The following is a 17814-nucleotide window of genomic DNA, read 5'->3' as shown; positions in this document are numbered from 1 at the left end:
GCAGGAGACCTGGGTTCAAATCCCTGGGTCAGGAAGCTCCCCTAAAGAAGGGAATGGCAACCCACTCAAGTATTCTTGCCTGGAAAATTCCAAGGACAGAGGAGTTTGGCAAGCTACAGTCCATGGGGTCACAAAGAGTCAGATACCACTGAGTAACTTTCACTTTTCATCACACAGATAAGTGAGAGCCCTGTGTGCACACTGGAGACGAAGAGCCTAACCCACTAGCACTGAGCTTTGAGTTTGGGTCCCTGCAGTTCAAACATTCCAGGAAAAGAGCTCAGATAGCATCCTGTTGCATCAGAGGATAAACAGCACCAGGTCTTCAATTCTTTTCACTGAGCCAAGGTACCAGAAACACACAAAACCCAGTGCACCCCCAACAAAAACTAAGAGCCCAGTTACATGTTTGCAAGTGACAGGAGCTACGCTTTATAAGGATTTACACCTTAGTATTTATTTTTCAATTAAATATCTGTAATTTTCTGAGCATCTCATCTAATCCTTGAAGAAACCCCATGACCCAGGTATTATTAGTCCCATTTTACAGAGGAGTAAATGGAGGCATGGAGAGATTACATGACTGGCCTCAAACCATTGCACAAGTGAATGGTGGACTCACATAGCTTTCGCCTGAAGTATGTGCTTTTTTTTCTTACCCTTTTGCCAAACAATGGCTATTTTGAAACGTGTTTATCTCATTATTAATGATGCTAAAGACACTGTTTTTTATAGCCCGCTTCTTTCTCAAAAAGGATTTGAAATACTTTTACCAAAAAGTGAGTTTAACAAACTGGAAACAGAAAACTCTAGGTGAGGAAAAGAAGACAATGCAAATGTGGATCCAGATTTGCAGTAGGAGCTTTCCGGCAGGAAGAGCCAGAGCCAGCATCACAGGGCACTCTCCTGGGAAAAAGGAAGCTGACCTGGGTCCACAGTGGACGGGCACGCCCCGGCATAAAATTTCTAAAGTTTCATAGGATGGGCTTCACATAAAGTGCCGTCGGCAATGTCTTCGATATTTCTTTTTTAACAGTAAATGAAAGCACATTTTACATGTGGACTCTGTTGTTGTTCAGTTGTTCAGTCATGTGATTCTTTGTGACCCCATGGACTGCAGCACACCAGGCTTCCCTGTCCTTCACCATCTCCCGAGTTTGCTCAAACTCATATCCATTGAGTCAGTGATGCCATCCAACCATCTCATCCTCTGCTGACCCCTTTTCCTTCTGCTCTCAATCTTTCCCAGCAGATATGAATTAATCATGATAATACCTGAGGGTCTCGCATGCAAATACACCCCTAGGATGCTGTTCATCATAGAAGCTCAAGTAGATGATCTAACCAGACACAGACAGCAGGTGACCCTCTGTCACAAAGGGACTGCCATCAACATATCCAGAAATCAGGATTGGGCGACTTTTCTGTCCAGACGTTCACTGGGGCAAATATCCATTAGTGGTGCCTCATCCTCACTGAAGGGCTTTTGAATACTAAAATCTCTGTTTAAAAAAGAAAAACCAGAAGAAACTCTGGGATAAAAGGCTAATTATGACTCCTCATTTATCATCAGGCTGGTCATGGCCAGACCAAATAATGTCCCACAGTTATCGACATGCTCAGCAAGGAAGCAGCTGTCCACCTGGAATTCCACTTCTGAGAGGCTGTTCTTTTTTCTCTCTCTCCAGCTTTTTTTTTTTTTACAATCTTATTGATGTATTGGCTTTGCTGGGTCTTCGTTGAGGCATGTGGGCCTCGCTAGTTGCAGTGCTTGGGCTTAGTGGCCCTGGGGCATGTGGGATCCTAGCTTCCTGACCAGGGCTCAAACCCCCGTCCTCTGCATTGGAGGGTAGGTTCTTTACCAGTGGCTCACCAGGGAAGTCTCTCTCTCCAGCTTTATTGAGATATAATTGACATATACCATTGTATAAGTTTAAGGTGTACAATGTGATGATTCGATATACTTACATATTGTGAAATTATTACCTCAAAACAGTTAACATATTCATCACTTCACATTTTTAGGGGTTTTTGTTGTTGTTGTTGGTTTTTATGGTGAAAACTTGTAGAGGATTTGTTCTTTAGATATGCTTACACAGAGTACAAGGATGTTCATACTGGTCTTATTTATATAACAGACACAGACAATCTAGATGTCCATCAATAGGGGTTGTGTTGTTGTCTGTTAGTTGTTCAGTCATGTCTGACTCTTTGTGACCCCATGGACTGTAGCCTGCCAGGCTCCTCTGTCTATTTCATTCTCCAGGCGAGAATACTGGAGTGGGTTGCCATTCCCTGCTCCAGGGGATCTTCCCAACCCAGGAATTGAACCGAGGTTTCCTACACTGCAGGCAGATTCTTTACCGTCTGAGCCACCAGGGAAGCCTGATAGGGGAGAGTTCATTAAATTAAGCCAAACTGACATTATATCACATGGATCACAGCCTTGCTAACTCAGTGAAACTAAGCCATGCCGTGTAGGGCCACCCAAGATGGACGGGTTATGATGGAGAGTTCTGACAAAATGTGGTCCACTGGAGAAGGGAATGGCACACCACTTCAGTATTCTTGCCTCGAGAACCCCATGAACAGTATGAAAGCAGGAGGAGAAGGGGATGACAGAGGATGAGATGGTTGGATGGCATCACCAACTCCATGGACATGAGTTTGGATAAACTCTGGGAGTTGGTGATGGACAGGGAGGCCTGGTGTGCTGCGGTCCATGGGGTCGCAGAGTCAGACACAACTGAGTGACTAAACTGAACTGAACTGAGCATATTATAAGAGTGAGGTGGGTTAAAAAGAGAGATTTGCATAACTTTGATGCTCTTGACCACCAATCATTTATTGAAAAAAATTCATATATATCTAAGAAGTGAAGTCGCTCAGTTGTGTCTGACTCTGCGACCCCATGGACTGTAGCCTACCAGGCTTCTCAGTCCATGGGATTTTCCAGGCAAGAGTACTGGAGTGGGTTGGCATTGCCTTCTCCAGGGGATCTTCCCAACCCAGGGATTGAACCCGGGTCTCCCGCATTGTAGGCAGACGCTTTACCCTCTGAGCCACCAGGGAAGCCCTAATATATATCTATCAATTTATGTAATCAATCAGCACACACACACACATACATACATACACATACACACACATGCACACATCCATGTATAATTAACATGCACAGAAAATAGTCTGAAAGGATCCCACCATCATGTTGCTTAGGTTCTGAAGTTCATTTGTAAGATGCAACAGCCCATAAAGAAATTTTATCTTAAAAAAATGTCTAAGGAAAGGAGTTTCCTGGAGGCCTAGTGGTTAGGATTTGGTGCTGTCACTATGGTCACCCGGGTTCCATCCCTGGCCCAGGAACTGGATCCCACAAGCCCCACGGTGCAGCCAAAATATATATATATATATATTTTTTAATTCCTAAGGAAGACACCACAATTTGCAAAATATTTTGGAGAAAAGAACTGTGAAGTCAGATTGCTAAACTCAAATCCTGCATCCCTCAATTATTAACTGTGTGATCTTGGCAAGCAACCTAACCTCTGTGCTCCAGTTTCCTTCTGAAAAAAATGGAGATCACTTCATCTAGCTCATCGGTTTGTTATGAGGGTGACGTGCCTTAAATCAGTAATATGTGTAAAGTGCTTGAAGTGTACTTAAGCAGCACATAGTAAGAGCTATATACATCTCTGCTAAATAATATATAAATAAATGTAACCCAAAGCCTAGGTTTCCCTCCATTACTGGGAGGGAGAGAATTCGTGATGAGATGTATAAGGAAACCCCATTTCACCCCAAAGAGGGACCCGCAGCAGCACACTTCCCAAATCAGCTTCTGGCTGGCACATGCCCCACTTACACCTTCTAAATGGAGCTTTTCTCCCCTCTCCCTCCTCCCCTCTGTTAGGCAAGGTAACCTAGACGTCAGGTCACTCTTTTGTCTACGTTTTACAAAAAAATTATATTTATTTATTTTTGGCTGTGCTGAGTCTTTGTGGCCGCGTGGGCTTTTCTCTAGTTGCTGGGAGCTGGGGCCAGTCTCCAGTTGCCCTGCTCAGGCTTCTCACTGAGGTGGCTTCTCTTGTTGTGGGCGCTCAGACTTCAGTAGTTGCAGCTTGAGAGCTCAGTAGTTGTGGCTCCTGGGCTCTAGAGCACAGGCTCAATAGTTGTGGTGCACGGGCTTAGTAGCTATGCAGCATGTGGGATCTTCCTTGATCAGGGATCAAATCCATGTCTCCTGCATTGGGAGGTGAATCCTTTACCACTAAGCCATAAGGGAAGCCCTGCTGTCCACTTTAATAACATGATGATGTGAACATAAATGTGTGTATTCAGTTCAGTTCATGTCCGAGTCTTTGCAACCCCATGGACTGCAGCACACCAGGTTTCCCTGTCTACTACCAACTCACAGAGCTCACTCAAACTCATGTCCATTGAGTCGGTGATGCCCTCCAACCATCTCATCCTCTGTCGTCCCCTTCTCCTCCTGCCTTCAATCTTTCCCAGCATCAGGGTCTTAGAAAAGAGTCAGTTTTTCGTATCAGGTAGCCAAAGTATTGGAGTTTCAGCTTCAGCATTAGTCCTTCCAATGAATATTCAAGACTGATCTCCTTTAGGATGGACTGGTTGGATCTCCTTGCAGACCAAGGGACTCTCAAGAGTCTTCTCCAACACCACAGTTCAAAAGCATCAATTCTTCAGTGCTCAGCTTTCTTTATAGTTCAACCCTCACATCTGTATAAGATTACTGGAAAAACCATAGCTTTGACTAGACGGACCTTTGAGGGGAAGGAATTCTGCAATGAGGTTCCTGAGCTTGGATTTATATAATATACGTTTCAGGTAATATTTTGTTTTTCACCGTAAGTTTCACAAATTTAAAAGATATTCCATCATGTCCATTTCAGCCTGAAGTTCATATAAATTCACCTCTCGGCTATAGAAAGATTTTTAAATCACCAATTTCTCCTATTCTGAGAGCTAAAAGAAATAAAAACAGGAAATTGGACTGCTACTTCCCCTATAAAATCTGAACCCAGATTTTAACAGCTATTTCACACATTTATGTTCAGAATCCTAGATCTTAAAATCGAAAAACAGAAGTACTAGAATTTAACCCCTGAGAACATAAATTTCTTGCCTTTACAAAGTGCTACCAAAGAAATTGGTTTCTTTGCTTTGTTTTTATTATGACAGCATTTTCTTTTTATGATGACCGATGTATTTGCTTTCTTTAAAGGCATCTGTCTTTAAAGACAGCATCCCAGCAGCCACACAGAAACTCAACAAAAACATTTTTTTTTTTTCACTTAACTGCAACTTCCCAGACTGAACGTGTACATTTGCACGGCACTTTCCCAGGAGCTAGTAAATAACGCATCCAGAGGTTCTGAAGTCCCCCTCCTGACCCCCTTTGGCCTGACCTTGCGAAATGTAAGTGGTCATTCTGGAGTGACCAGAAGCATCTCTAGGGCAGGAGACAGCATGTGGGAAATGAGAGGAAGATGAGCACTTGCTTGCTCTGTGACTGGCACAGTGCAGACCAGGAAGACACTACCAGAGATGGACCCATGCCTGGTGATCAACGGTCCCTGCCAAAGTGGACCTGAGCCCAGTGGCCTTGGAGATGCACTTCCAACCACCCAAGGCCTCTTGCCTGACCGTGCAAGGAGCTCACCTCCAGAAGAGCTGAGTGAGGGAGCCTCAGAAGAGAAAGGAAGCCCCAGGAACATAGGGATAGGTGCCTACGATCCCAGACAAAAGTGGTCTTGAGCTTCCAAAGCAAGTTGAGCTTGGTTCCAGGATCATTCACAGGGACTCATCCCCAAGACAATTCTTATCTGGGCAACCTGGTACCGGTTATGTAGCCTGAGAGATGTACCTTGCCTGCCCAAATAGAAACCTTTCAGATGCCCTTTGACCGTTTTCCTTTTTCCTTTACTTTTAAGAATGAGACTTTGGAGGCTTTTTTAGAGATGCAAAGCCCAGGGAGGAATTGGGATCTTTTCTCCAAACTGCTTATACGAGAGAAAGGGGTCAGAAAAGCCTCCTGGGTGTCCGGGGGAAGGAAGGGGACAGAAGAGGAGGGAGCAGCAGAACTCAACTCCATGACCAGCACCATCTATTCCAACTTAAGTAGTTGTCTTTCTCTACTATAATGCCCCTGCTAAGGTCTAAATCACTTTAGACTGACACTACTTTTTGAACAAAGGTCCATTTAGTCACAGCTATGGTTTTTCCAGTAGTCATGTACAGATGTGAAAGCTGGACCATAAAGAAGGCTGAGTGCCTTTGATGCTTTTGAACTGTGGTGCTGGAGAAGGTTCTTGAGAGTCCCTTGGACAGCAAGGAGATTAAACCAGTCAATCTTAAAGGAAATCAACCTTGAATACTCATTGGAAGGACTGATGCTGAAGCTCCAATACTTTGGCCACCTGATGTGAAGAGCCAACTCATAGGAAAAGACCCTGATGCTGGGAAAGATTTAGGGCAAGAGGAGAAGGGGATAACAGAGGATGAGATAGTTGGATGGCATCACTGACTCAATGGACATGAGTCTGTGCAAATTCTGGGAGATAGAGAAGGACAGAGGAGCGTGGTGTGCTGTAGTCCATGGGTTGGACATGACTTAGTGACTGAACAACAATAGGCATTTCCACGTGTGCTAATATCAACCATTTGTTTGAGGTGGGGGATGGCTTCTTTCTCCCCAAATAATACAAGAGAAACCTGCATCTATCTACATCTTGGAAGAGAGCAGAAGAAACAAGAAGGACAACTCTTATCTGGAAGGTGTAGAGTCATGATGGAAAACAGACTGTTTAAAATGGAAATGATTTGACCCCTGTTGGTCAACTTAAGGTTGTTTTCCCACCTGCTGCTACTCAGAGAGCTGGAGAGAGAAGAGTTAGACAATGTGAAGATTTCTTTTCCCTCCTTTTTCCTTTCTTTCCTTTTTTTTTTTTTTTCACAGTTGAACTGCAGTGTGCAAAATCTGCAAGCCTGTTTCACAGAAGATGCATCAGTTTCTGGAATTAGAGAGTGGTGATGGTTTTACAACTTATGAGTATACTAAAAGTGTATCAATAAAAAATTAATTTTAAAAAGCCCCCCCCCCCATGCTGAAATGAGAGACCCAGTACATTACGGCTGATTCCCTCTTAATTAACTCTTCTTCAAGCCTTTGAAATAAAAATCTGATCCATTTTAATTTACTCATGTTTGCCGATGTCTTTATCCAGTTTGAAACCATTTCTTTATTTTGTGCTCTAAGAGCCAGGTGCAGCTTCAGGAAGACCCGGGGACCGGGCAATGAACTAAACATGAATGTGTGGCATAAAAATGTGAACCTAACCTGACACAGAGATCTTTCGAAATAACAGTCAAATACGAAAGACAGCAAATTGACTGCATTTTTGGAACTTTAATAACCTGGTACAATTTTTATCACTACATTAGTTAGAGTGAGTCCAGAAAAGAAATGCAAGACAGTTTCAGAGGTAGATGAAATTCAAACACCTGGAGGTTGGTATCCAGCACAGAGAAAGTGGAAGAGAAATCTAGCTCTTGCCTAGAAGAGAGTGGAGAAGTGACAAAGGTGTGGGGAAGTTAGGAATCTGGGTGTCCAGCTGCAGGTCTGGCCTGGACAGTCCTGTATATGGACAAGACTAAGCCGGTCTCAGGACTCTAATCTCCCCACCATGAAATGAAATCGGTGGGCATGGCGGGAGAGAGTATGTGATATTCTTCACCTTGACAGCACGTAACAAGGGCCTTTACAACGTATCCACTTCTCAACACAACACCCACACCTCTCCCAATAAGAGATTTCTAAGAAAATAACTGGGTAGTTACACAAAGCTCTAAGAAAGGGATTTTTATTGTGAGACTGTATTATAATACCATCCAATCAGAAATAGACTTGCTTGACGTGGAAGAAACCTAAGTGTCCATCAACAGATGAATGGATAAAGAAGATGTGGTACACATGTGCATATATATATATATACCATATATATGCAAGTGGAATATTATATATATATAATAGAATATTACTCAACCATAAGAAGTATGAAACAATGTCATTTACAGCAACATAAATGTACCTAGAGATGATCATACTAAGTAAGCTAGGCAGAAACAGACAAATATCATACATCACTTATATGTGTAACCTAAAAAAATGACACAAATGAACTTATTTACAAAACTGAAAAAGAGACAGAAAACAAACTTTATGGTTAACAAAGAAGAAAGGTGATGGAGAGACAAATTAGGAGTTTGGGAGCAACATACACACTGCTGCTGCTGCTAAGTCACTTCAGTCGTGTCCGACTCTGTGCGACCCCATAGACGGCAGCCCACCAGGCTCCGCCGTCCCTGGGATTCTCCAGGCAAGAACACTGGAGTGGGTTGCCATTTCCTTCTCCAATGCATGAAAGTGAAAAGGGAAAGTGAAGTCGCTCAGTCGTGTCCGACTCTTAGCGACCCCATGGACTACAGCCCACCAGGCTCTTCCATCCGTGGGATTTTCCAGGCAAGAGTACTGGAGTAGGGTGCCATCGCCTCCTCCGAACATATACACACTGCTGTATACAAAACAGATAATCAACTGGATCTACTGTATAGCATAGGGAACTATCCTCAGTATTTTGAAATAACTTTTTTTCTTTTTTTTTTACGTTTATTCTCTTTTTTATTTTTAGTTGAAGGATAACTGCTTTATAATATTGTGTTGAGTTCTGCCATACATCAACACGAATCAGCCATAGGTATACATATGTTCCCTCTCTCTTGAACCTCCCTCCCACCTCCCACCCTATCACAACCCTCTAAGTTGTCACAACACCAGCTGTGGGTTCCCTGAACCATACAGCAAATACCCACTGGTGATCTGTTTTACATACAGTAATGTATATGTTTCCGTTGCTTGTTATTCACTTATTTTTCCTTACTGCTACATTTTGCCTTCAGTAGATCTATTTTTAAAATATTAATCAAGTGCTGCCATCTTTTTTTGTTGTTGTTGCTAACTCTATGGACTGTTTCTTTTTTTTATTTAAATTTATTTATTTTAATTGGAGGCTAATTACTTTACAATATTGTATTGGTTTTGCCATACATCAACATGAATCTGCCACAGGTGTACACGTGTTCCCCATCCTGAACCCCCCTCCCACCTCCCTCCCTGTACCATCCCTCTGGGTCATCCCAGTGCACCAGCCCCAAGCATCCTGTATCCTGCATCGAACCTGGACTGGCAATTCGTTTCTTATATGAAATTATACATGTTTCAATGCCATTCTCCCAAATCATCCCTTTTAATGAAAGAGAATGTAAATGTAGACTATATAGTTATATGTCACTGTCATTTCGTTGCTAAGTTGTGTCTGACTCTTTGTGACCTCATGGACTACAGCCCACCAGGCTCCTCTGTCTATGGGATTTCCCAGGCAAGAATACTGGAGTGGGTTGCAGTTTCCATCTCCAGGGGATCTTCCTGACCCAGGGATAGAACCCGTGTCTTTTGCACTGGCAGGGAGATTCTTTGCCACTAAGCCACCAGGGAAGCCTGTGTGTGTATGTGTATGTAAAACTATATATAACTGAATCCCTTTGCTGTACACCTGAAACTAACACAACATAGTAAATTAACTATACTCCAAATAAAAAAAAAGAAAAAAAGGTTTGGCAGGTAATAGGTCATTGGTTAAATAAATGGAGACTAGCTCTTGAAATTCATTTCACCCAAAACCAATTCTCTGAGGATTTTCACCTTACAAGATGACAAATTTACCAAATTTTGTATCTTTTAACTCTTTGTATAGTGTATATAATTTCATATTTGATGTGATGTTTTAACAGTTTAAGTTTACTGCTGGTTTGTGTTAGTATTCAATAGCTTAAGGGTATAATAATTCTTATCCAATGTAATTGTTTTAAAAGCTTTTGAAGATTTCTATGATGCTTTTTTAAAGGAATGTTCTATTTTTAGAAACTAAGACTTGTTGAGTCTTCTTAGAACTGTATTAGCCTTATGCATGTGTGCATGCTCAGTCATTCAATCATCTCTGACTCTGCAACCCCATGGACTGTAGCCTAACAGGCTCCTCTGTTCATGGGATTTTCCAGCCAAGAATACTGGAGTGGGCTACCATATTAGCCTTGATTACTAGTAATTGGTAGCCAAATTATTAAGAATAATTATGAGATAACTGGAAAAATTTGATCATTTATTGAATATTTGATGATAAGGAATAATCACTTTTATGTTTAATAATGGTATTAAATTTATGTTGAAAATGTGATTCTTTATCTTTTAGAGATGAAAATTGAAATATTTATGGATGTAATTTTGGAAACAGTAATTAGCTTAAGTGTAATAGGAGATATCCTGGAGAAGGGAATGGCAACCCACTCCAGTATTCTTGCCTGGAGAATCCCATGGACAGAGGAGTCTGGCAAGCTATAGTCCATGGGGTCGCAAAGAGTAGGACACAACTGAGCAACTAACACACAATAGGAGATATGATTTTTCTGTAGTTTCCTACTTCATTTCTTAACTTTTAGGACAAGTTAACTTTTAAAAATTCTTTGGACATGACTGAGCAACTAACATACAATAGGGGATATGATTTTTCTGTAGTTTCCTACTTCATTTCTTAACTTTTAAGTGTAAGTGTTAGTCACTCAGTTGTTGCCTGACTCTTTGCGACCCCCTGGACTGCAGCCCACCACGCTCCTCTGTCCATGAGATTTTCCAGGCAAGAATACTGAAGTGGGTTGCCATTTCCTTCTCCAGGGGATCTTCCCAACCCAGGGATCGAACCCGGGTCTCCTGCACTGCAGGCAGATTCTTTACCAACCGAGCTACAAGGGAAGCCCTTCAGTTCAGTTCAGTTGCTCAGTCGTGTCTGACTCTTTGCGACCCCATGAATTGCAGCACTCCAGGCCTCCCTGTCCATCACCAACTCCCAGAGTTCACTCAAACTCTCGTCCATCGAGTCAGTGATGCCATCCAGCCATCTCATCCTCTGTCGTCCCCTTCTCCTCCTGCCCCCAATCCCTCCCAGCATCAGAGTCTTTCCCAATGAGTCAACTCTTCTCATGAGGTGGCCAAAGTACTGGAGTTTCAGCTTTAGCATCATTCCTTCCAAAGAACACCCAGGGCTGATCTCCTTTAGAATGGACTGGTTGGATCTCCTTGCAGTCCAAGGGACTCTCAACAGTCTTCTCCAACACCACAGTTCAAAAGCATCAATTCTTCGGCACTCAGCCTTCTTCACAGTCCAACTCTCACATCCATACATGACCACTGGAAAAACCATAGCATTGACTAGACGGACCTTTGTTGGCAAAGTAATGTCTCTGCTTTTCAATATGCTATCTAGGTTGGTCATAACTTTCCTTCCAAGGAGTAAGCGTCTTTTAATTTCATGGCTGCAATCACCATCTGCAGTGATTTTGGAGCCCAGAAAAATAAAGTCTGACACTGTTTCCACTGTTTTTCCATCTATTTCCCATGAAGTGATGGGACCAGATGCCATGATCTTCGTTTTCTGGATGTTGAGCTTTAAGCCAACTTGTTCACTCTCCTCTTTCACTTTCATCAAGAGGCTTTTTAGTTCCTCTTCACTTTTTGCCATAAGGGTGGTGTCATCTGCATATCTGAGGTTATGGATATTTCTCCCGGCAATCTTGATTCCAGCTTGTGCTTCTTCCAGCCCAGCGTTTCTCATGATGTACTCTGCATATAAGTTAAATAAGCAGGGTGACAGTATACAGCCTTGACGTACTCCTCTTCCTATTTGGAACCAGCCCTTAGGACAAGTTAATTTTAAAAAATTCTTTTGAACATAGTGGCATGTTTTTTGCTATGTCTGAGGCTCAAGTCTTCTGCTTCTTTCTACAAATTCCTCTATACACCCTCACTTCCTTTCCATATCTCAAGATTCTTCTATCCTTTCATGTCAACTGATTTTACAAACAGCCGACAGATCAGCACAGCCTAACTTATCCTTAGAATCCAGAGATTTAGCATGCCATATGTGTTGGGAATGTTTTTTTAAAAGTATTCGTTTATTTATTTGGCTGCACCAGGTCTTAGTTCCGGTATGCGGGATCTTTAGTTGTGGCATGTGGGATCTAGTTCCCAGCCAGGGATCAAACCTGGGCCCCCTGCATTGGGAGTGAGGAGTCTTAGTCACTGGACCACCAGGGCAGTCCCTGTGTTGAGAATGTTTGATCACTTCCAATTACTTTCTGATCCTTCTAAATTTAAATTTAAACTTAAAAGTTTTTAATTTCACAACTCTCAGAGTTGATATGCCATTTGAAGAACTATCAGGAGAACATTAAAATGCCTAAAGTTTCTTTAAAAATAGAAATAATATTCAAGTAGTTCAAAGAAGCATGTCTTCTGGTAAATTGGAACATTTGATAACTTGATCAAACTGGCCTTCAGGCAACTGACTTTTGTAAAATTGGTCTAGAACATGATACCTCAACAAAAAAGGATACTAGTAGTCATTAAAATATTGCACATTACATCTGTTGACTTAAAAAGATATTCACAATATATTTAAGTTAAAAAGCAACATATATAGACAGATGCTATTTTTTTGTGAGGAGAAATGATATAAAAAGGTAGGAAAAGTGTCTAGGAAGAAATATCCTAAAATATCACAATGTTCATCTACAGGTGATGAGTTTGCAGGTATTTTGGGGTTTGCCTTTTTCTTAAAATATATGTGTATATATTTACATGTATGTGTACGTGTGTGCTAAGTTGCTTCAGTCTGACTCTTTGTGACCCCATGGACTGTAGCCCACCAGGTTCCTCTGTCCATGGGGATTCTGTAAGAAATAATACTGGAGTGGATTGCCATGCCCTCCTCCAGGGGATTTTCAAGACCCAGGGATGGAACCTGTGTCTCTTATGTCTCCTGCATTGGCAGGTGGGTTCTTTACCACTGGCACCATCTGGGAAGCCCTACGTGTGTGTGTGTGTGTGTGTATAGCATATATATAATTTCCTATTCAGATATATATATGTATACACACACGTATCAGAGTTTGAAGAACCTTAGGTCATGTGTTTAATTACCTTTAATCTAAAATTTTAAAAGATGTTTTTATTTTGTGTAAATTATACATACATATGCAATGTCTCTAATTATATATAAGTATATATATAACATATAATATGCACACACATACATAAACTTGTACAAAAATTGATTGAAATTTTAAAACAAGAGGACCCATAACCTAAGGTCCTTCAAACCCAGAGAATCTGTAAGAGGAAAGAACTTGGAGAGACTCCAGCTGGAGCCATCGTCCATCTACATTTGCTAAGATCACTTGGAAATGAAATGTCAATCATGCAGACAGTTACGGACATCAGGAAAATGGCTTCGTGTCCAGGAGGCGCATATCAGCATTCCCTGGACGGACAGAAGGCACCTGCTGGCTATCTCAGGAGGTGACAAGCACTCAGTTCCTCATGTGGACACAAAAGGTAGGTTCCGTGGATACCTACAAGCCTTCTTCTCTTTGGTTCCAAGACAGTTGGAAGGTCATGCCAAGCAAGATCCATGCCGGGAATGAGGTAAGAGGTGGGGAAGGAGTGGGTGAGGCTGGAAGAAGGCTGGGGCTGAGCTATACGAGAGGAGGCCAGGGTCCTGACTCTCTCGTGACAACAAACCCACCAAACATGCCGGTGACAGTCTCTGGGATTGAGTACACAAAGCTGATCCTATTTGCATAACTCTTAGTTGAGCAAGTTCACACAGAGGAAGACACGGGGGATTGCTGAAACAAGTGGGGGTTTTTGGTTTCGTTTCTCTTCACAGTAAAAGGGAAGACTATGAAAACAAGATGAGCTAATGGAAAGTTAGGTATCACAGGGAAAACGTGTCACTTCAAGGACCAGAAGAGGAAATTCAAAGCAGAGTCTGAATTCTGTATGCACAACCCACCAAGAAGCAGATGGAACATCAACCTTATTTCTAGCCTCGGAATTTTAGAATCAGTGGTCCAGCTGCTTCTCTTTAGAAATATATAAAATGATATGTTTAAATTCTACTTTAAGAGTTAGTCAGGCTTTGCTGTACAGCACAGGGAACTCTACTCAATGTTATGTGGCAGCCTGGATGGAGGGGAGTTTGGGGGAGAATGGACACATGTATATGTATAGCTGAGTCCCTTCCCTGTTCACCTGAAACTACCACAACATTGTTTGTTAATTGGCTGTACTCCAATAAAAAAAAGTTTAAGTCAGGATTACATACATAGATGTAACAAAATAGAAATTATTATGAAATTGAGAAAAAGTGAAACTAAGCGCAAGATAGCTCAAAGCTAAAGGTCATATCTTAAGTGGTCTGCACAATTGTTATAGCAGACCAAAAATCTCCAGAAGTTTAGGTTTTCTGGAGGCTAAAGCAAGAGGAAAACATGCCCACAGATATAAATAAGTCTGCATCTCTGCAACAGGCTTTCTCAGCCTCAGTACTATTGACATTCTAAACCAAAAAATATATGTTGTAGGCACTGTCCAGTGCATTGTAAGGTCATTAGCAGCATCTTTGGCTTCTACCCACCAGATACCAGTAACACCTCCGCCCACTCCACATGGCCAGATAGAACAACAAAAATGTCTCCAGACATTTCCAAATGTCCCCCCATGGCAGGAAATCTGGTGTTTAAATTACTGGTAATGAGCTTATGTATTGATATGTTCTGTTACAGACTGGGACAGAAAAATATGCTTTGTCAGTCATCAGAGAAAGGCAGGTCTACTATTCCTTTATAAAATGTAAAGGACATTCATAGCCAAAAATTCTGTCCAATAGATGTCTGCCACTCTGCTTACACACACAGATACAGACTCACAAACACACACACACAGACCTGGTGTTTGTTGGACTAGACCCAGAAACTTTCTACGAGAAAATCACCACCCTGGCTTCATACTTAAATACAATACAAACTAGTCTCATGAGATAAAACTAGAACAGTTGTTGTTCAGTCACGTCTGACTCTTTGGAACCCCGTGGACTGCAGCAGGCCAGGCTTCCCTGTCCTTCACCATCTCCCAGAGTTCGCTCAAACTCATGTCCATCAAGTTGGTGATGCCATCCAACCATCTCGTCCTCTGTCAAGAACGATCTATTCTACCCACTCCCTCTTATGAAGAAACTAAGGTTCAAAGAAGTCAAGACAAGAGTAGCTACTAATAGATTCTATTTCCACTGAAGGTAACAACAACAGCAAAAAACCCAAACACCTATACTGTAAAAGTATAGTCAACACTACAACAAACAGCCTAAAACCTGTAGTACTGTATGCATAAAACTGTATAGATTATAGTGGAAATACCATTTTGAATAGCATAAAAAAGTAAAAAAATAAAAGTATAGTCAACAGAATAGACAGCCCAGAAATAGTCAATTTGTCTTTTACAAAGGAGCAAAGGCAATTCCATGGAGAAATGACAGTCTTTTCAATAAGTAGTGCTGGAAAAACTGGACACCCAAATGCAAAAGGAAAAATTATTCTAGATCCATATTTTATACAAAAATTAACTCAAAATGCATAACAGAACTAAGTGTAAAATGTAAAACTATAAACCCCTTGGAAGATGACATAGGAGAAAATCCAGGTGACCTTGAGTTTGGTAATGACTTTCTAAATAAAAAACCAAAAGCATGAGCCATAGAAGAAAAAAACTGATAAAGTTGGACTTTATTAAAATTAAAAACTTCTGCTCTGCAAAAGAAAATTAAAAGACAAGCACGAGCTGGGAGATCTTTTCAAAACACAAAGTAAGGACTGGTGTCTAAAAAAATACACAAGAATTCTTAAAAATCAATAATACAAAAACAAACAACCCAATCGAAAAATGAGTATGAGATCTGAACAGACACCTCACCAAAGAAGGGAGAAAAATGGCCACTAAGACTGTGAAAGATGGTTCACATCATATGTCAATGGGGAGATGTGGATTAAAACAGTAAGATACCACCACGCACCTACGAGAGCGACAAACATCCCAAACACTGACACCACCCAAGTCTAGACAAAAGGCAGAAGGAGAGGAATTTTCATTCAATACCGGAGAATAAAAAATGGTGTAGCCGCTTCAGAAAACAGCTGGGCGATTTCTTACAAAACTAAATATACTCTTAGTACCTGATTCAGTAATTCTACTACTTTGCTATTTACCCAAATGAACTGAAAACTTCAGTTCACACCAAAAACATGCATATGGATATTTATAACAGCTTTATTTGAAACTGCCAAAACTTGGGCACTGCTAATATATCCTTCAGTGAGTGACTGGAGGAACACACTGTGGTCCAACCAGACAACAAAATATTATTTATCAACAAAAGGAAATGAGCTATCAAGTCATAAAAAGGCATGGAGGATACTTAGATGCATATTGCTAAATGAAAAAAAGCCAGTATGAAAAACTACATAATGTATAATTCCAATGACATTCTGGAAGAGGCAAAACTGTGGAAGAGGAAACAGTTAAAAGGTCAGTGGTCGCCAGTGGTTCAGAGAGAGGAAGGAATGAATGGGTGGAACACAGGGGATTTTGTGGGTACTGAGCTATTCTGTATGACACCATAATAGTAGACACATGTCATTATACATTTGTCAGACCCACAAAAAGTACAGCCCCAAGAGTGAGCCCAATGAAAACAGTGGATCTGCATGCATCACAATGTATTAATATTAATACTGGTACATCCATTGTAATAAATGCACCACACTATGCAAGATGTTAATAATTAGGGGAAACCGAGAAGGTGGTGAGCACTACATGGAAAACCCTCTGTACTTTCCACTCAATGTTTCTGGAAACCTGAAGCTACTCCGAAAAATAAGGCATTAATTTTTTAAAAATTAAGTAGATTAAAATTTGTGACAGAATGGGCATGGAGCCACATACTTCTGAGTTGATATTTCAGAAAAATGAATCCTCAATTTTGAAACGACTGTATTACCTTAAAATATTTCTGCTGAGAAAAGCTGTCCACAGCTACTAGCGTGTCCCTTCCTAGCAGCCAATAGTCTTTGCAAAGATCGCAATGATCAAGGGCAGGCTGCTCTGCCTTAATCATCATTATGTAAAATACAATAGAATTGTGTTAAATCCTCTTAACTGAATCCTCAAACTTCTACAATGTTAGCTTGGAAAAATAACTGATAAGAGGTAGAAGTTTACTAATGTTTATTAAAGTCATATTCCTAATGAAACACCTGTAGCCATCTATAATCAATGAAAGATACAACTAAATTAGACATAAAAACAAAAAGACAGAGACTATCAGATGAGGCAGCCCTGAGTACACACACATATTTGCATAATGAACAGGATTTTATCAGAAATTAGCAATCCTGAAGAACCACTGCTGTCAACCAACAGTTCAGTAAGTTGATTAAGTAAAAATAGAACGGTTCAGTTCAGTTCAGTTGCTCAATCATGTCCTACTCTTTGCGACCCCATGAACTGCAGCACACCAGGCCACCCTGTCCATCACCAACTCCCGGAGTCCACCCAAACCCATGTCCATTGAGTCGGTAATGCCATCCAACCATCTTACCCTCTCGTCCCCTTCTCCTCCTGCCCTCAATCTTTCCCAGCATCAGGGTCTCTTCCAATGAGTCAGCCCTTCGCATCAGCTGGCCAAAGTATTGGAGTTTCAGCTTCAACAACAGTCCTTCCAATGAACATCCAGGACTGATCTCCTTTAGGATGGACTGGTTAGATCTTCTTGCAGCAAGGGCTCTCAA

At 41.3% G+C, this 17814-nt stretch overlaps 1 protein-coding gene across 3 annotated transcripts in view; it reads right to left on the bottom strand.

The window, feature by feature from the left end:
* Positions 1 to 17814, bottom strand: part of LYN (LYN proto-oncogene, Src family tyrosine kinase) — a 109274-nt gene that overhangs the window by 52048 nt on the left and 39412 nt on the right. The window lies entirely within an intron of this gene.

This window comes from Bos indicus x Bos taurus, chromosome 14, assembly GCF_003369695.1.
Source record: "Bos indicus x Bos taurus breed Angus x Brahman F1 hybrid chromosome 14, Bos_hybrid_MaternalHap_v2.0, whole genome shotgun sequence".
Lineage (NCBI taxonomy): Eukaryota > Metazoa > Chordata > Mammalia > Artiodactyla > Bovidae > Bos > Bos indicus x Bos taurus.
This window is presented reverse-complemented; position numbering and strand designations above follow the sequence as displayed.